Genomic DNA, 22,434 nt, shown 5'->3' with positions numbered 1-22,434 from the left:
TCATGCTAGTTACAGCCACTAAACTGAGAAGCAAAATTTTCAAGCTGATGAGCATGACATTAGTAACTAAAATACAATATCATAAATTGAAATTGATATAACGTAATAAACAGCCTCTTTTTCGTGCAGAAATAACTGGTGAGCCGCTAGAGAAGTTTTCAGCTAATCGAGAAATCCTTTCTGCAATACTAAGACTCCTTATCTCAACCTTGCATTAAAACTCAGACTATAAGCAAAGGAAACCCAAATACTAGCAAATAGCAAAAACGACGATGGATGCAGACCTCAAAAGACTGCTCCCCTGTTACAGCAGCACACGTAAGTGCTTCATTATGCATCAAATTCTAGCACATGACAAAATATAGAAAAACTAAAATGAAAACGTAATGGAAAATGAACAGAAAATAAAATTGTATTGATCGATTGAGTCGTAAGTACAAAGAAGGTTACCAGTACATATCAACGCATAAAGGAGTTAATCCACCATTCTTTCTTTACCTCCAAATTAAGAATAAAACGGACTTCAAAAAGTAACACAGAGATAAATTGAGAGAAATAAATGGAATTTAAAGCAAGAATTGTACCTGCGTAGGATAAACAATGAATACACCTAGTTGATGCGCAATTTTGAGAATCAAATCCCTTCCCAATCAGATCTTTGGCCACTGAATAGCTTGAATCGAGATGTGGCGGTCAATTACGAATCCATGGTTGTTAGAGTTAGGGTTAGGGTAAATGTGCTTGACGGAGAAGGAGTAGGAGGATGTGAGAGGGTTTTGCAGGGCCTAGTAGAGGCGGATATACAGCAGAGGCGATGTTGAAGAAAAAGGAGAGAGACTTTAGATTAGACACCATTGCAATTGCAATTGAGAGGACTCTTCCAATCCTTTTTTCCTTCATTGCGAAGCCAAATATTTGGGGGTAATGAATGGCGATATATTTTTGTTAAAGGGAAATATGAGAGCCAAAACTCCAATTAATAATGGGATTTTTTTTGGTAGAAACACAGACGGAAAAAACAAACAAAGAACAACTAATCTCGGATTAGTCTAGAAAAACTAACCTTAATCCTATCCTCTAAAAGAAGAGAAGAGAGGAAGATAGGGGATCAGGAAGGGTAGTAACACCTAACATCTCCTCATGGCCTGCCGCAGCCAAGTGATCCGCAACTCAGTTCTGCACTCTGAAAATGTGATTGAACTTTAAGATCTCAAATGAAGAGCAAAGCCTTTTAATAGCTTTAATAAGGTTGCGGCTATTAAGACCAATAACATGATTCTCAGAAATCATTTTGATGGCCTCCATGTTATCAGACTCCACAGAAAGCCTCTTCCTGGCACAAAGATTCAACATGGCCTCTGCACCTACTGCAAGCTCCTGAGTCCGCCAAATGCCGTCTGTGCCTATCCGAATTAGTAAGCAACCTGTCCTTAACTCCCAGCCACAGAAAACTCCTAATACGGTAAGGGATTTTGAGGGCCCAAATGGATTTCCAAATATCCGAGGGAGGATCAGATCTGTTGAGGGTAAAAGCTTCAAAGGCAGACTTGCAAGAATAAACTCCATTATTAGTCAACGCCCAGCAATGCCTATCCATGTCCTCCTCTTGATTACTAACCTTCACTCCCCGAATTCTAAGGAGAGTCTCCATGCTAAAGAAGGTATCAAACTTTGACCAGATCCAGTCCCCCTCAGAGTCCACCACATCGGCAATCCTCCAGTTACGGATATCACTGGGCGGGGGGGGGGGGGGGGGGGGGGGAAGCTACACACATCAATTAACAGTTGATCCCCAATCCAGGTGTCAAACCAGAAGCTGATGGTCTTACCATTACCTACCTCCAGACCAACCCCCATGCAGAACTCTGCAAACACAGCGTTAAGCCTTTTCCAGAGGAAGGAACAATTGACAACTCTCTCCTTAGGGCCCCCGAAGATTTTGTCTTTCCGATACTTATCATAGAGAAGGCGAACCCAAAGAGAGGAGGGGCATTTCCACATACACCAAAGGATTTTCATTAGTAAAACTTTCGCTTTCCTAATGCCCAGACCACCAGAATCTTTCGGCTGACAAACCTCACTCCAAGGCACTAGATGGATCTTTCTTCCCTCCGCAGCTTCCCCCCACAGGAACCTACGGTTAATCTTATCAAGATCATTAAGCACAGGATCCGGAAGCTGACAAGCCTGCATAATGTGATTGGAAGCTGCACAATTAACTGATTGAATTAACGTGAGACGGCCAGCGAGAGACAGAGTCTTGGCTTTCCACGTGGCACACTTCATATTAGCTTTGTCCAAAGTATCTTTAAATGAAACTTTTGACACTCTCTTACTGTGGAGCGGAATACCCAGATACTTCCCAAGAGAATCAGTAAGAGGAATACCTGAAAGATCACTTAATCTTTTACAGACTCTCGGTTTCATATTCTTAGAGCACATCATTCTAGATTTCTAGATATTAAGTTTCTGCCTAGAGGCCGAACAAAAACAATCAAGAATATCCATAATAATACTCAACTGCTCCTCATTACCTTCCAGAAAGATAAGGACATCGTCTGCAAAGAATAAGTGAGTCACCTGGGGATAGAAGCTATTGATAGCTATCGGGTGGAAACTCCCATTATCAATTGCATCTTGAATCAGGTGAGATAACCTCTCCATAGCAATAACAAAAAGGAAGGGACTCATAGGATCACCCTGACGGATTCCCCGACCCGGGTAGAACTCCTCCGACATATTCCCATTAACCATAACTTGAAACACAAGAGAAGAGATACATACCTTAATTAACCTTCTCCAGCTGTTCGGGATCCTAGCTCTCTCCAAACTCTCCATCAGGAAATTCCAGTTGATATGATCATAGGCCTTCTCCAAATCCACCTTCAAAACCACAATGCCTTTCTTCCCCTTCATAATCTTCATCATGTGGACCATCTCTTGGACAATCACCACATTATCCATCATTTGTCTACTGGGCACAAAACTACCTGATTCTGACAAATGATCGCAGGAAGAATGCCACGGATTCTATTAGCCACAATCTTTGTAACCATCTTATAAAGAACATTACAAAGACTGATACGTCTCATATGCAAAAAGGAAGAAGGCTTATCAATTTTAGGAATCAGAACCAGAATGGTTCTATTAACCAGCTCTATATCTTAAGAACCATTAAACACACCTATGATAAAATTATAGATACCTTCATTCACAACTTCCCAATGCTTATGGTAAAAGCCAGCAGACAGACCATCAATCCCAGGAGCTTTAGAAGCCCCAATGTTGAAAATGGCTTGGTCTATCTCTATACAGGATATAGGGTTAAAGGCATCCTGACTGCTTTCCACACTAATCAGAGGAAAGGTAGCGATAGAATGAGCCCTCTCCAGCTGGACAGGTTCCTCTTTAAACAAATCCTTATAGAACTCCAGGGCCAATTTCCGAATCTCCTCATCTTCATACACCCAATCACCATTAGAGTCCTTAATGGCATCAATTCTATTCCTCTGCCTCCTGATCATGGTAGAAAGATGGAAGTATCTGGTATTACAATCCCCATCTCTAATCCAGGACTTCCTAGATTTCTGAAACCAGAGAAGCTCCTCCTGCCTGAGCACAGCTTCCAACTCCTTCTGAAAGGTTCTGAGGAGGCCATCCAAACTGTGATCAAACCTCACCTCCAACCTACGCTGAATGCCCTCCATCCTATTTAATAACTTATTTTTCCTTCTAATAATATGCCAAAAGACATTTCTATTCCACCCCAGCACATTATTCCTGAACCCTTTAGCAACTTGAAGGACATTCGAATGAGGTTTCCAATTCTCTTGCACAAAATCCTTGAACTTAGGATGGGACTCCCAAGCCAACTGATACCAGAACGGTCTCTCTCCCCTAGGACGGTTACCTCTCAAAAGCCTAAATAAAATAGGACAATGATCCGAATGATGGAACGGGAGATTTAACACAGAACTCTCAGGGAAAGAAGTCTGAGCTAAAACATTAGCGTAGACCTTATCCAAGCGAACAAAGGTATTGTTACGTTTCCAAGTGAATTTATGACCAGAAGCCCCCAGATCGGAAAGCCCACATAAATCCATACTATTCTTGTGGTGAAGGCATCGATTAACATAATGATTAGAACCCCCTATTTGATCACTCATAAAGGCGATATCATTAAAGTCACCTGCCACGAATGTCACACCCGATCCAAAACGACATCGGGTATGAAAAGGAAACAGGATAAAGATCTACGAATTCGGCTCTTCAATATTTAACTCGTTCAATTCTTAATTTAATTTTCTAATATATAAAAATTTTATTTTTGGACTACCTAAAGTTTTATTTAATTATTTGGCTTGGACTTGATAATTCTATCAAGCTTCCTACGTATCCCGAACTTTTAATTTTTAAACCGGGAATCAAAGCCACGTAGTTCTACCTATTTTAGGTAGTTCTAATAGGTAGTTTTCTTAACTTATTGATGAAATTAATATGCTTCACTTTATTGCTGTTTAGTTTTATTTTATCACTGTTACTATTCACAATAGTGTTAATGACCGTAAGCTAATATTTAGTATCCCGAATTTATTCGATAATTCGTGTAAAATAATATTCTTAAACTATAACATATATATACAAATATTTTATTAAAACCAATAATATAAACTTTAAAGTGTACAAATCACGTACTTTATCAAATCAACTTGTATCACAATTAAATATCGATATTTGATCCGACAATATAAATTTTTAAACTTGGAAATCATATTATCAAACGAAATCAATTCACAAGTAAATACCGATATTTTTGAATTACAATTTTGTTTTCAAAATAACCCGTGATCAAATAAACACTTTATCAAACCGAATCATAAACAACTGAACGCTTTATCAAAACAGCTTGTAATCAAACAAACGTTTTATCAAACCAACTCGTAATCAAGCAAACGTTCATCAAACCAGCTCGTATTCCAAATAAACTTAAACATCATATCCATCCTAGAGTTTCTCCCCTTAAGCATCAACCCATAACCACATATATAATCGAGACGTCTCTTTAATATTGCCTATCCCGCATGGTCTTACCCAACACTTCTTTGCGATACCCGATAGGTCTTTCAACTGTGTACACAGGCCATGTCCCTCACTGAACATGGTCTTCAAATATAGAAACCACCGATCCGGATTACTCTAGATGGATATAAAAATCATAAGCTCAAATTTTTTTTTTACAATCAAATTTCCAATTTATTCGATAACCATAAATCATTTGGCTTCAATCAAGTCTTTTGCACAAATAACCGTAATTATTCAAACATTCTCTTAAAGTTGCTCAAAATAGTTTACAATCAAAATACAAAATAATTTAAAATCAAACATTCTTTTAATATAACTAATTTTTTTTTTAAATCAGTATAAAACCACCAATTCATAATTTAATCCAACTTCATAATCTAATCCAACTCCAATAATCAAATTGCTCAAAATATTGTATTGATAAAATTTAATATTGTTTAGAGTTTAATATTCTTATTAAGCTATTTTTCGTTTCTTACTGGAATAGTAAGATGTAACACTAAATTAGTATTGTTAATTCCGATCGAATGTTTAGTTAGACGCGTGGCACTGTTAGGAGTCTATCTGTATAGATTTTTATAAATCTATACTCGAAGTATTGTACTAACCTTTATATTACGACTTTGATTGATAAAGATCGGTCTGAGTCCTTTTAACTTATAACTTATTTGAACTCTAAAATTTAAATTGCTTAACATATTTTACTATAGAATTTCAAATAATTAAAATATTCTTAGTGGATTATTTTCCATAATTGAGATAGGCATTTTAAACCGACTTAGTTAATTTCGACCAATTATTCCTTTAAACTCGTAATGCTACTAAAAGCTCATTAATACCAATTATATTTTTAAACTCTTAACAATTTTCTCAATCTTTAAAAATTTAACTTTCGAAATGCCTAAAATCAAAAATTACTAATTAGCACCCATTAAATTTTCGGTACTCTCCCCTTTGTTTTGTTTTATTTTTTTTTTTTTTACCAAATATATATCTCTATTTATATCTTCCCATTAATTGATTGTATCATAATTTCATATGACTAAACATATTTAATTCTTTTTGTTTCTATAATAACACGTTTGTCTTTTACTCATGACATTCTACCCATGGCATTCTACTATCTTATAAATTGTCTATATATATATAAATATTGATATATTAATTTTTAAATAATATAATATAAAATTTACACATTAATATACATTAAGTACAATTTTCTTTAAAGACATTAAATCAGTCCATACACTATATCCATTATACCCAAACTAATTAATCGATTATCTGATTATCTAAAATAAATAGTAGAATTTAATATTAAATAATCACACTATAATTTAAGGGTAATTTTAGTCACAAGAATCGTACCTCTCAATTAACAGGGTTTCTTTAGATCGGTAATACTGTTAAACTCAAGACACTGATATCGGTCCACTAGATCATTTCGACCACCTTTACGAAGAATTCAAAATCCTTGCTTTAAAATTGAAGGACTAAGATGAGATTAAGACCTTAAAACCTTCTTTTTCGTTTTTCGTTTTTTTTTTTTTTCCTAAAAGAAAATCCACCCCTCTATACTTATGTATATATCTAGATAAAAATTGGCTAGAATCAAAAGATGTCACCACATGTATGCATAATATAACACATGTCCTACATGTAAAACAATTTCTTAAATGGAAGACACATGTCCTACTTGCTACACATGTAAAATGATAAATGACACATGTTTTTTTTTTTTTTTTTTTTTTTATAAAATACTAAATGTTTGGAGGGATATGAAACTTGGACTTAAATTATCTAAATATAAATATTTTATTATTATTTATTCTTTTAAGCGATATTTTAGCAAACTTTTAGTTTAATCGAAAATAATTAAACATATGAATAGTATTTTAGCATGAAAATACAAACTAAATATGCATTTTACAAAATCTTTAAAACAAGAAAATGATTTATATGTTTATTTACATTTATACTCTAACTTAATTTTATTCATAGTACCCTAAAATCAATGCATCTTTTAAAATATATGATATCTTTTAATACTAAAGCATAAAGATCGTAAAATTAAGACGCGGACGTGACAACGAACCAGGGCTTAAAAATGTTGACACTCATAGAATAGAGAACCTCCCAAAGCCGTTTTAGATTAGCTAAGATAGGGTCAGCATATACTAGGGAAATAAAAAAGGACTATTACCGGAGACACTCACTTTACAGTGAATAAACTGCTTATCCATGCTAATAATATCAAAATGAACTCGATCTGGCCTCCAGAAAAGCCAAATCCCACTAGCCCGACTAGTTGCCTCCGATCTAACACAGTTCCAATTTTTAAACTTTTTAACCACCTCATCTCCCTTATCTCCACTAATCTTAGTTTCCAATAAAGCAAAATAAAAAGGATTAAACTGTTTAATAAGATCATTAATATGGATACGGGTAGCCTTGCTAGCCGCATCCCTAACATTCCAACACAACAAATCCATAGAAAGGAGGAAAACTGACCGCACCCACACACCTAAGCCAGGTATTTACTAGGGGCTCCTGAGAGCCTCGCCGAGGTACCTGCCGACCCTCTCTTCTCTGGTAAGCCCAAAGTATTCTGAATACTTTAATTAACAATGGGATTTAATAATAAATTATTATATTCTTTTTAATCGTGAATAAGTATATATTAATAATCTTTGTTGTAAAAAAAATAAAAAATAAAAGAGTATATATTAATAAGGGAAAAGCGCAAAAATAAACCTTGTGGTTTGGATCGTTTTCAAACGTGTACTATGTGGTTTAAAAGTTTGCAAATTGGTACATTGAGGTTGATTCCGTTAGCAAACAGGGTCCAAATACACTAACGATGTTAAAAAAGGTGAGGTGGCAGTCAAAGTCAAAAAAATATGAACGGTAATTTTGCCATTTTATTTATTTTATATTTTTATAATTTGTTATATTTTTAAAATATCAAAATTACCCAATTGGAAACAGACACCTCACTTCCCCTCTTTCTTTCACAACTCTCCTGCATAAATCTGTTCTTCGTCTTCAACCTTGTCTGTCCTGCAATGGTGAAATTTTTTCCAAAAATCCACAAATCTCTTTGGGTGAAAAAAATCTAAGTTTTTTTCATGTGCTAGATATCGAGAAGAGAAACAAAAACCAGAAATCTCTATTATCTTTTTATTACCGATAACCTGCTGCTGCTCCTTACCGAAAAAATTCCACCATTGCAGGACAGACAAGGTTAAAGAAGAATAACAGACTTGTGCTACTCCTTACAGAAATCTCTATTGATCTTCTACTACTCCTTTCCATCTTCTTTGGAAAATGGAAGCATCAGGCGTGGTTGGAGGAGGTGTACCCTCTATTTCTGCTCGCTTATCTTCAGGGACAACTCGCCGAACCACTGCCGGTCATTTAGCCTATGCTCCCGGCAAAAAACTTAGCCCAGCCTCTACCCACCTTGCAGCATTTCATTCTACATCGCACCTTTTCTCCTACCAACCTTCATCTCTCTGTCATGCTAAATCTCGCGATTCACTGAAAACCCATATCTTCCTTCCTCATTTGGTCGCTTCCATGGTATTTACTCTCTTTCTCTTCATTTTTGCTGAATTTGCTGTCTGCCATTGCTCCGTTGACTTTTACTTCTAATTGAACTCTGTCGATTTTTTTTAATTCTACTGCTTTAAGCTAGATGGAGTTCAACGGGGCCTTGTAAGCTATCTATTTTTGTACGCACTATAATTACTGTAAAATTCATTCTTCGGTTGCTGAGAATGTTGAAGAACTGTTAGGAAATTTCACCATTGCAGCAGGAGTAAGGAAGAGTGAGATGCCAGAGAAAAAATACAGATGGAGCGATTGAAGAAGGTTTACAATTTTAAATAATAAATTATAAAATATAAAATAAATAAAATGGCAAAATTACCCTTCATATTTTTTTGACTTTGACTACCACCTCACCTTTTTTTAACACCGTTAGTGTATTTGGACACTGTTTGCTAACAGAATCAACCTCAATGTACCAATTTGCAAACTTTTAAACCACATAGTATACGTTTGAAAATGACCCAAACCACAAGGTTTATTTTTGTACTTTTCCCTATTAATAACAACGAATTTTATTTACGGTCGTTAATAATGTAATTTTCAACTAGAGTGGTTTTTTACTCTTGTAGAAAAGCATTTTTAACGAGAGTACCAGATGTACCGTCGTTAAGTTTGGTCGTTATAGAACAAATTTCTTGTAGTGATTTTGACACGAAACACGACAAGTGCCAGGTCTAGATGTCACGACCCATTCTGCGGACTGTGACCGGCGCTAGGGAACGGGCAGGGGCAGCTACAGTATTTTGGAGGCCCTAGGCAGATGTTATAAAAAAATTACAAATCTAAATTTAATAGATATGAGATTTAGTATTGTTTGAATAATAAATGATAAATAGTTAAACAATATATATATATATATATTTTTTTTTTATGAAAATGTGTATATTTATTTCATAGATAAAAAACCAACAAGTACAATAAGAAAAGTAAGGAATAAAACCTTACATAAGTACAGACTATGCCTAGTACAGAATCTACAAAGGTAAGAAAATGACTACAAAGAGCAAAACAAACCATTAAAGGTACAAATAAAACAAACAACAGATGAAACATATACTTCTTGAAACTCTAAATTTGCAGAGAAGCATCTGTAATCAAATCTTCAACATTTAAACCCTTATGAATCTTCGGATCTGGATCATTTCTTTTGCAACCACGTAGATGTAGTGATGTACAAATAAGATATATCATTTCTGCTTTTGCTGAATCAGAAAATATTACAAATGAAAATATAATAAACAACAGATGCAATTCAAGCGGAATAAGAGATTCAGTAAAATATATGCAATCCAACTGAATTTATTGAACAAACAAGAAGAAAAATAGAACAACAAAATGGTATAAGGAGGAAAAAGGAAGACAAACTTCCTTCTTACTCCTCAAATAGAAGACTGCAATCCGAAAAAGAAGAAAAACCAATCAACGGGAAGATGAATTAATGAAATTGGTGAAGATTGGATGAAAATTGAAGAGAGGAAGAAGCAGTTTGAAAGTTTTTTAGAGAGAGCAGAACGGTTTCTTAGAAAAACTGGTTAACAGGAATACTAAACAATATATTATTAAGGTTGAATACATCAGTTGCACCTAAACTTGTTCAAAATACTTGCTTGGCACTCTAAACTTATATGATATCTCATTAGCCACTAAACTTGCTTAAAGCGTCATGATTACATCCTAAATCTATAAAAACGTTATAAAGATATATAAAATAGAAAGTTAATTTGTTTTAAAGACTTTGGATCATGAATTAGCCCTTTATTTTTTAAGTTTTGAATTTTTCTACGGATTTAGATAAATTGAAATGTATTATCACATTAAACAAATTCAAGGAACAATTGAGTCACTGTAAGCAAGTTTGGGAGACCAATATGTCGCTTTAAATAAATTTATGTGGCTAATAGGTTATTTTAAGCAAGTTAAGGGAGACAACGAGACATTTTATAAGTTTAGGAGGCAATTAATGTTTTGGGACAAGTTCAAAGGGCTCCTAATACATTAACCCTATTATTATTAACTAGGCCTAATGCTCCTCCAGCCCCCTTAACTTGTACAAATTGTTCATTTTACACCCTCAACTTATCGAATGTCCAATTTACCCTCTTAACTCCATAAAAGTGCTATTTCTTACCCCCTTAACTTATCCAAAAAACCACTCAACTCATCAAATGTTCAATTTACCTCCTTAACTCCATTAAAGTGGTATTTTTCACTCCCTTTAACTTATCCAAATACCTCTCAAACTCACCGAATGTCCTATTTACCCTTCTTAACTCCATAAAAGTGGTATTTCTCACTCCTTATGATCATATGTGGCAGTAACTTTGTGTGTGTACAACAAAGACATGAATCGCGTGGATGTGAAAAATTGGACACTAACAGTAACAAAAAAAATTATAAAAATTCCTAAAATCTAACATCCAAATCCCTAATTCATATTTGGGAACTAAAAGTAACAAAGACATCAACTGCTAGACATAGAAAAATAACTAAACAATTATAAATAAAGATTCAAAGCGTTAATAAAAACAAGTCTAAACTAAATTAATAATATATATTTTTTTTATAAATTAATAATATATAAAAACAAAGATGCAAATCATGGTTGAATCACATGAAACAATTTAGAAAATAAGTGAATCAAAGAAGGATTTAATTAGTAATGTACAATAATGATTTGGGTAGGTGGACTTGTCAGTCAGTATTTGATAAGTTATACACTAGTCAGTCAGTATTTGATAAGTTATATGAAATTGTGGTTGTAGTTGTAGATGGACTTGCCAGTCAGTATTTGATAAGTTATACACTAGTCAAAGCTAAGTCACAAGTGTTTCTTATTAAAAAATAATACTATTAACAATCAATCAACTTAATATTACGAACATTGGAGGCCCTAAAATTCTCCAGGCCCTAGGCTTGTGCCTAAGGCAACTCCCACGAGAACCGACTATGAGAACGGGTAAATTCAAGTTATCGGAACCCGTAGCAAGCCTTAATAATATACAATTAATTTCATCAATAGTTTTAACATAATTTAATATTACATCTTTCGTAAAACACAATATAATCCTTAAACTGGTACTGCGGTCTAGAATATAAATTTTAATATAATTCTTAAATATCCGTACATAACAAGATAGATGTGCTTCCCGGAGAAGGTTGTGGGCTGCAACAGACTTTTAATCACTTGAAAAATTAAAGGAGTCAAATCTCCAATAGTGAATTAATTATATGCAACGCATGAGTAATTTAACACTATGTCACACACAATAATAATAATAATAATATATAATATAAGTGATCACACAATATGCTTTTCATAAAATTGTTTTATAAATAAATAAATATGTGGTTTAATACGTGTTGGACCCTAAACCTCAATACCCAGTCTAATAATCCATAAATAATCACAATTTCACTTATATCCAATAACTGGGAGACCGAGCCGACCACACGCCCAGTAGCTGGAGGATCGAGAATAACTCAACCGATTCCGTTCCCAGCCTCACTTAAATCCAATTTCACATATCATATAGCCCAAGAATATCTCAACCGAACTTATCCATATATTATAACATTCACAAAATTAATATCATCAATATCCAATAACCCGATAGTACCCGTGTGCACAAGGTCCTGATGCCGCTCACCATGAAGCATGTCCACAACACGTATTTATCCATAAATAATTACGTATAAACTATTATAAATAATAATACACTTTTATAAGTGAAAATAATACTTAACTTGAAATATCATGAAATAATTTATTATGAATGCAAATGCTAAATTAAAAATGCATAACATATAATTAACTCACTTGGTGACTCCTAGCTGACAATCCTAGCTCTCTGGTGGAGCTCCTCCTCCTATCAGATGAGTATCTAAAAGGTACAGAATATGTTTAGAATCTATGTATGTTTAGACAATATAATAATTGAATTAATTAATCGTGTTTTACAGAGATTCTACTGAAAATTCGGCAGAATCTCCTCTGTAATACGAACATTCCCCCTAGTAATAACTAGATCAACCCTGCAATAAAATACACTTCTATATTCAAGAATATCCAAAGTCCGAACCGGGAATCCATAGACTGCAATTTATCAACCCGGTTGGACATCAATCAACCAATAACTTATAATTAACTATACATTATCAAACTAATTCATCATCAAATAAAATCTCAATCTATAATTCTGAAATTTATGTAATTTAGACTCTAAATATAAATCTCCTATTCTAACAACACTATTTTATTAACTTTTAATCAACAATTTCACTTCTATAACTTATAGAGACCAAACTATACATAATTTGGTGATGGTCCAAGAATTAAAGTTGTTTTAAAAACTATTTAGAGTGTTCTGAAATAAAAGACAAAATTTTCTGTCAAATTTCGTACCTCACCAGAGTCGTTCATCGGAATCTGCCGATCGAAAAACTCGAGTTTAACAAATGAAGAAACCGGCTACGTCACCTTACTCCTTACACTATCATTGACCTAGAAACACATTCAAAACGTCTGATTTAACCAGATAAGTTGAAAATTGGAGAAGATTGTCGGTTTCAGCGAGTCTCCGATCAACGGAAAATCACCCTTGCATGCCCCAATTACCGACCTACTCAAAGGTTTTCTGACCTTCTGAGACTGTTTTTGGGGTCAGAATCGCGAAAAAAAAGAGTAAAAAATGAAAAAATAGGAGGGGCAGCCAAATTAACGAATCTTCTTGCCTTGACTGCTCTTGAAACACATAAAATAACTTCCTAAACCTCACCTAAACTTGAACTGGATGATGAGAGCTTCGTTTCGGTATAAGGAACGCATAAAACGGTTAAGAATTGAGGGAGTTATGATGATTTGAAGATTGAAGGTTAATGGATTTGAGTTTAATGAGAGGAGGAAGAAGAAGTGTGCGATTCAAATTGACACTACTTCCTTAATATAAGCTAAAATGCTGCTTAGTCTCTCCTTAATTAAAAATATAAAATTTGTTACCCAAAACTCATTATAACGTACAATTTAGCCCCAAATTAAATCTTAATTTAGTTAAATCATACTCAAACTTAGATTCAACATATTGGGTATTACAATTCTTCCCCCCTTAAAGAAATTTGTCCTCGAATTTAAAATTGAAGGACTAACCTCATGTTTGAAATAGATATGGATAATTGTTCTTCATATCCAATTCGGATTCCCAAGTGTACTCTTCCATGGAATGATTACTCCATAACACCTTCACCATTGGGATGACTTTTGACCGAAGTTGACAAACTTGACGTTCCATAATTGCCACTGGTTGCTCCTCATAAGATATATCTTCTCTAAATTCTATCGTTTGAGGATGAAGAACATGAGAAGGATCAGGAACATATTTCCTCAGCATTGATATATGGAACACGGGATGAACCCGTGATAAGTTAGGAGGCAATGCTAGTTGATATGCAACTTCACCTATTCTCTTCAAAATCTCAAACGGTCCGATGTATCTAGGTGTCAACTTTCCTTTCTTTCCAAATCTCATGATTCCTTTCATTGGTGACACTTTGATGAAAACATAGTATCCTTCCATGAATACCACGTCCTTTCTCCTTGGATCCACATAGCTTTTATGCCTACTAAAGGCAGTTTGTAATCTTTGACGAATGATGTGAACCTTTTAAGAAGTTATTTGTATTATATCGGGACCAGTGAGCTTCCTTTCACCAACCTCTTCCCAACATAAAGGAGATCTACACTTTCTACCATATAATGCTTCATAAGGAGCCATTTGAATGCTTGAGTGGTAACTATTATTATATGCAAATTCAATGAGATGCAAATATGTATCCCAATGACCACCAAAGTCCAACACACACATTCTCAACATGTCTTCCAGTATTTGGATTGTTCTTTCAGATTGACCATCTGTTTGTGGATGAAAAGCTGTGCTAAAATTTAATCTAGTGCCGAAGCACTTTGGAGTTTTCCCAAAATTTTGAAGTAAACACCGAGCCTCTATCTGACACAATAGACACTGGTACTCCATGTAGGCAAACAATTTTATCCATGTACAACTGTGCCAATTTTGCCACTGAATATGTTGTCTTTATTGGAAGAAAATGCGCTGACTTGGTTAATCAATCAACTATGACCCAAATCAAATCATATCCGGTTAATGCACGGGGCAATCCAACTACAAAATCCATGGTTATTCGCTCCCATTTCCATTCCTGAATAGGTAACTGTTGTAATAATCCTGAAGGCTTCTGATGTTCGAGTTTCACTTGTTGACAAGTCAAACATCGAGATACAAACTCTGCTACATGTCGTTTCATACCATTCCACCAGTACAGCTTCTTAAGGTCTTGATACATTTTTGTAGAGCCTGTATGCACATTATAAGCTGCAAAGTGTGCTTCTTCCATTATCTCATTTCTCAAATTATCTACATTCGGAACATACAATCGTTCTCCATGCCGTAGACATCTAACATCACCAATTCTAAAATCTCGAGCCTCACCATCATTCAATTCATCAGCAATCTTACACAACTGAGGATCTCTTGATTGAGCTTCCTTGATTCTATCAAGTAACACCAATCTTACCTTAAAGTGAGCTAAGAATGTGCCATGATGATTCAACTCTAGTTGCACTCCAGAATCATACAAATCGTGCATTTCTTTAATCAAAGGCCTTCTTTCTAAGCTAATATGAGCTAGACTTCCTGAAGATTTCCTGCTTAGAGCATCTGCCACGACATTAGCTTTACCAGGATGATATAAAATGGCACAATCATAATCTTTCAAAAGTTCCATCCAACGTCTCTGCCTTAAATTCAAATCCATTTACTGGAATATGTATTTAAGACTCTTATGATCAGTGTAAATTTCACAAGCTTCTCCATACAGATAGTGCCTCCAGATCTTTAGTGCAAATACTACTGTTGCCATCTCTAAGTCGCGAGTTGGATAATTTTGTTCATGTTTCTTTAATTGTCTCGAAGCATAAGCTATAACCCTGCCATTTTACATCAAAACACATCCTAAGCCAACTCTAGAAGCATCACAATATACAGTGGATCCTCCTGATCCAGATGGTAAAGTGAGTACCGGTGCTGAAGTCAAACATTCCTTTAGCTTTTGAAAACTGTTCTCACATGCTTCTGACCATACAAAAGGAATATTTTTCTGAGTTAGCTGAGTTAAAGGTGCTGCTATCTTGGAGAAATCTTGAACAAATCTCCTATAATAGCCGACTAAACCCAGAAAACTACAAATTTCTGTCACTGTAGTAGGTCTCTTCCAATTGGTGATTGCTTCTACCTTTTTAGGATCTACTTGAATTCCATCTTTGGACACTACATGTCCTAAGAAAGCCACACTTTCCATCCAAAACTCACATTTAGAGAACTTATCATAAAGTTGATGTTCTCTCAAAGCATGCAATACCATTCTCAAATGGTTGGCGTGTTCCCTCATGGCTCCGTGAATATATCAAGATATCATCAATGAACACAATCACAAAGCGGTCTAAGAATGGTTTGAACACCCTATTCATTAGATCCATAAAGGCCGCTGGTGCATTGGTTAAGCCAAACGACATTACCAAAAATTCATAATGGCCATATCGTATTCTAAATGCTGCCTTGGGTATATCTTTGCTCCTGATTCTCAACTGATGATACCTAGACCGCAAATCAATTTTGGAGAAGTGACACGCACCGTGCAAGTCTATTCACGAACTCAAATACTCAGTATGCACAACTCAGCGTGACCTCTTTACTTGGTCAATTTTGTTTTAAGCAAGCAATTTATATATTAAGGAGTTTAAGGTTAGAAAGATGTTACTCAGCAGATTTATCCAGGTTCGGCCTCTGAGCCTACGTCCTATCCTCGGAACACGTTCCGAGCTTTCGAATCCTCTACTGAGCTCTTTAAAGGTAGAGCCTCAAACCTTTTACAACTTAGAAACTGAGTATGACAAGAGTACCTTCCCCTATACCTCTACTCAATCCTAATCTCATGCTGAGTACTATAACCGAGTACTCAGCCTCTCCTTTCTAATCTCTAGAAATGATAAGTGTTTGTCCTAAACAACAATTGCTAAGACACCTTAGATGATTGAATAATCACTCTAGACTTTTACACAAAAGATATGAAATTAGTGTAAGAATTTGCTTTGCTTTTCTTCACAGAACTTTGAGTAGAATTTTGGTCAGCGTAATGGCTTGATCAAGTTTTGTTTGCAATGAAGTGTGTGAGGGCACTATTTATAGAGACGTCTGAGACATCGGTCATTTCAAATTTCAAAATAACCGTTGGAGGGAAACGGCTTCCTGTCGTTGTCACTCGGTCTTGCTCAGAGCTCTCAGCCAATCAGATTTGAGTATCTTTTGTCTTCGGTCAGTATTGAGCAGCTTTTAGTCAATCCGGCAGAATGTCTCTCCATTTGTGGTAATGTCAACTAGACAACTTTCTGTGTCTTCTGAACTTTACCCAAAGTGAAAATACATTGTCTAGAAGTTGCTCGTGCTCAGCTGTTGTCTTGTACTCTTTGTCGAGACAACTCAGCAGCTTCATTCTGAAGTTGTTGAACGAAGGTCTTCTCGATCATTCTCATGCTGAGCTGCGTTTTGATCACAATGGCAGCGTTTTACACACACGGGCCGAGTGGTCTTTGATTCATTTGACTTGGGCTTTGACTTCCATTTTGGGCTTTAAGCCTTTTAGTCATTTTGTCTTATAAACAATTTAACTCAACATTGAACAAACACATTAGTGGAATAAATCAAAGCGTTTAAACTTAGTGTGTTTAGAATATATTTAATTTTACTTAAACAATTTTGTCAAATCAAAATCATGTGGAAAGGTGTTTCAACAAACTCCCCCATTTTGATGTTGGCAAAACGATTCAGCGAGGAACTCAGTGTTGAGCTCCCCCATGATAGTTGACCTAATATTACTTAGCAAACTCCCCCGTAAGGGTTGAGCTACTGACTTAGTTTTAATAGATTGAGTCTAAGGTCAGTTTTCAAACATAGGTCAGCTTCATGAAATATATTCTACTTTACTCAGTATTAAGCGAAAGGTATTATCATTCAGAGGGCGCAGAGTATTTTATTGTTCAATGGGTCTTAAGACGGTGTTTAATGAGCATGCAAATTAAAGTCAAACATTTGAACAACTTAGCATATCAAAAACATAATAACATAATACTCAACATCAAATTAAATAACTCAGATTTGGATAAGGATGCAAGTATTATAGAGTAGAAGTAGTCAATGTGTACAGCAAAAGATAAGCATAAACATAAAGACTACAAACTTAGTACAAAAACTGAGCTAGCCTATTTCTATTTCTTTTTATTTTGCTTAGACTGACTAAGCTCATGATGTGTTCTAGCTGATTCTTTCTCCCTCGTTTTGTCAGCATCAGGAGGAGGTGGAATTCTGAAAGCGTTGGTTAAGACCGCGTTGGCCAGTGTGCCAGACAATTCCTTGAGCTTATCAGCGCTTTCATTTATGCCGTCAAAAACAGCAACTCCATCATCTAAGATTTCTTGAGGTATACCGATGGTAGCTGAGCTGAGCATACTCAGGACGTAAGCTTGAGATTTGCCTGTCCAGGTAATTGTATCCGTCAAGGCAGCAAAAGCCTGATGGAATGTCTTCAGCAGGGCTGAGTCGTAGTATTGGCGCTGGATATTGCTGTGACGCACATGAGTAAACGTTCTTTGCACAGTGTTCAGAATCTCATTTTGCTTCATCTGATCAGTATCCATCTCTTGCTTGTTCAGGTTGAGCAGACGAACAGCTTCGCCTAGTTGCTCCACTGAGCATTGAGAATATGATGCAAGTTGATCGTTGGTCTTGATTTGCTCAGTGTGAAGCTGTGCAAAGAGCATTTTGACTTCATCAGAAATTGCATATCATGTGTTCGCAGCTGATAGGGTCTGAACTTGACCTTGAAGAGTGTTGAGATGTTGAACCATTGTCAGCTGGAGCTCAGCCAGCTTTGTGATGGAATCCTGCTTAGGTTGTTGTGCTTGAATGGAAACTATGACACTCAGCAAATCCTTGAATCCCTTAACTTCATTGAGAAACTGAGTTACGTGAGAGAGCTGAGTTGTCTCAACAGTAGAAGACCCAGCAGTAGGTGGAGTGGTTTGATGAAGGTCTTTAATTAATGTTTGCACCGAATTGATGATTCTTTTACCAGACTCGGTGGCATACAAGTAGCTGAGGGAGCCTTCATTAACTTGTCTAGTTTCCTCAGTATGACCGGTTGGAAGAGGAGTTAGAGGAATAACATAGTCAGTGATTGGAAGTGTGTTTTCAATCAGCACTTGAGTCTCGGGTAGAGCTGATTGATCGGCAGAAGTGTTGATTAGAGAAGAATTAATCCGAATGTTGTCTGTGCTGACTGGAGCAGGAATGTCCTGAGTCAGCACAATGCTTGGAGTAACAGCATTGATGGGTATTTGCTCCAATTGGCTTGTAGAGTTAGCGGAAGCATTCAAGTCGGCGTGTTCCTTTGGTGAAGAAACAGAGGCTTGATTTTTAAGAGAAGCCGGTGGAGTAGAAGATGTTTGTTTTCTGAAAAATTTCAGCTTGAGTGTAGAAGGATCATTGGTCAGCTTTTGGATAACAAGATTTTGATTTGACAAAATCATCCATGGTTAAGAGGCAATTAAATTTAGATGCTTTGATTTAATTGTACTAATATGTTTGTTAAATGTTGAGTACAAAAGTATATACATAAATAAAGACAGGATAAAAGTCAGCATGTACCAAAGCTGAGTAAAACAGAACTCAGCACAAACGGATAAACGATGAAGTAAAGCAGAACGAAGCTGACTAAATCAGAAAACAGTCCCATCATCCAAACAGGACCTCAGCATGAACGATTGAACATCTGACAGAAAATGAATAAAGCTGAGTAGAGTAAAAACGAAGCTGAATAGTCATCAGGACAGCATGAAGGATCCGTTCTACTAAAAGACAAAGTCTGCCATTCATCTGCACCAATAATTGGAACCTCGAAGATACCTAAGAAGACTGATTCCGAGAGTCATGGGACGTTGGATTATTGAAAACAGACAACTGTCACAAACAAACAAAACAGACGCTAAAAGACAACCTGACACCTGAAGTAAAACAGAAGCAGAGAATGGTGCCCAGTCTGAAGATTTCCAGAAAATGTTCCCTAAAAGAGCCGTTTTGGTTGCAACGGTCAAGACATTTCAAACAATCAAGTCCACAGTTTTCCGTCTATAAAAGGACAATCGAAGAACCAGAATAGACACAACATAGAAGCATAAAAGAAGAAAAACACAAGAGAGAAAGTTTCAAAAGTACTCAACCACAAAAAGAATCTTACACCCACGTTTCTATTCTATGTGTAAATGCTAGATTGAGTTGTAATCATCTAAAGTGTTCTATAGTTCAAAAAGGAACAAGTCTATGATCAATAGCAATATTGAAAAAGTAAAGCTGAGTGCTAAGTTGTAAGCATTTCAGTAGTAAAGAAATCTAGGTGCTGGGTTGTAGCACTTAGTAGGAGTTGAGTAGACGAATAGAGGAAGGTACTCTTGCATATTCAACTGCCTTGTAATTGGTTTGTGCTCTACCGTTAAAGAGCTCAGTATTGGATTCAAAAAGCCCGGAGGACTGGACGTAGGCAGAAAGGCCGAACCAGGATAAGTGATACTGAATAATCTCTGAACTCTCTCTTATATTGTATGTGTTGTTTGTTAAATTTACTCAGCATATAAATTGCCTAAGCTGACCTTGAGTAAATAAGTGGTGCTGAGTTAGAAGCTGACCTCCAATAGTGTTAATTCTCAACTAACGAGAAGACAACTTTAGTCAACACCTGATTAAATCTGTCTTCTAACATATCTCACCAAGCTGACCAAAAGCAGAGTTAACAAACTCTCAAAAATTACTTCCAGTCAGCATAAGTAAAACTTGAAAAAGTTATATTAGTTCCTAACCCCCCCTTGGAACTAATCATCAGGGACCAATAAGTGGTATCAGAGCCCAAAAGCTCACTACTCAGAGATTTAACAATCTTGAGCTGATCCCTAAAAATGGGTGAGAATAGCACTCGTTTCCTTCCTGGAAACCAAACAACACAGATACTCCCTGAGGTATTATCAATCACTAGACCACCCCTATTCTTTGGATCGAATTATACATTCTAGAAGAATAGGATGAAGAACTTTATTCAAGCCACAAACATGAGTGCATGGCTTGCAATTGTTCAAGGTCCACATGTGCCATACAAAACTATTAACAATGAGAAAATTGTTAAGAGTGAGGCTGAGTGGACAGAGGATGACCTCAGAAAACTACAAAATAATGCTTCGGCTATAAATATGCTTCACTGTGCGTTAGATGCTGCAGAGTACAATAAGATTTCAGTTTGTGAGTCAGCACAGGAGATCTGGAAGAAGCTTGAAGTAACCTATGAAGGCACAAGCAAAGTTAAAGAGTCTAAAGTCAATCAACATATGAGACTCTACGAGTTGTTTGAGATGAAAGAAAATAAAGATATCTCAGAAATGAACGCAAGGTTCACAAACATTATAAATGAGCTAAAAAGGCTTGGAAAGAGTTTCACTGAAGAAGAATAAGTGAAGAAGATTCTGAGAAGTCTGCCTAAGAGCTGGCAAGCAAAGAAAACGGCCGTAGAAGAAGCTCAGGACTTGACGACCTACAAATATGATGAGCTGATAGGATCCTTGCTGACCCATGAAATCTCTATGAAAAACTTTGAAGCCAAAGAAAAAGAAAAATCAGATGATAAGAAACAAAAATCCATTGTCATGAAAGCTGACTCAACTGAAGCTGAGTCAACCGATGATGAGGAATTGGCCATGTTCACCAGAAAGATGAAAAAGCTGTTCAGAAGAAATGATAGAAATGGCAAAAGACCATTTAGAAGAAATGATAAGTACAGAGCTGAGTCAAGCGACAAGTACAAGAAGGACAGCTCAAAATCTGTCACATGTTTTGAGTGTCATCAAACCGGGCACACCAAGTCAAGCTGTCCCAATCTCAAAAAGGAAAAGAAGGGAAGCAAAAAGGCTATGGTAGCCACATGGAGTGACAGTGATGAGTCAACATCATCTGAAGCTGAGCAAAATGAAACAGCCAACATATGTTTTATGGCAGATGATGGAGCTGACCAATCCCAGTCTGAGCATGCTGACCTTTCTGATGGAACTGACCAAGAGAACCACAACAATGAGGTAACATCTTTACTTTTACTTAGAAATGAAATGGTGAATGCCCTGAGTGACTTATATACACTTACCAAGAAGTGTAACAAAAAGATTAAGGCACTCAGCAGGCGCTGTGATGAGATTGAAGAGGTCAAGCTGAGTGATCTCCGATATCTTCTCCAGGACAACTCTGACTTGCATACCAACATGCAAATCTTACATAAGTTTGTCACGGAGGTTCAATCTGAGTCAAAGAAACTTAGGAAGGATATCACACACCTAAAAAGTCAAGGGAAAGGCTTAAACAAAGCCCATGCTGAGTACACAAATAATAGTCAGCATAAGCAAATCACTCAATGTGAATGTTGTGGAAAACGTGGACACACAAAGGATGTGTGTTGGCATAACAAGCGGACTGTCCAATGTGACTTCTGTGGAAGAAAAGGGCATACCACAAAAGTATGTTGGCATGCCCAACACAATAATGCTGACTATACTCAGTTCAACCCACAAAAGGCACCTTTTTGTGACTT

Source organism: Euphorbia lathyris, chromosome 4 (assembly GCF_963576675.1).
Source record: "Euphorbia lathyris chromosome 4, ddEupLath1.1, whole genome shotgun sequence".
Lineage (NCBI taxonomy): Eukaryota > Viridiplantae > Streptophyta > Magnoliopsida > Malpighiales > Euphorbiaceae > Euphorbia > Euphorbia lathyris.
Note: the sequence above shows the minus strand (reverse complement) of the source record.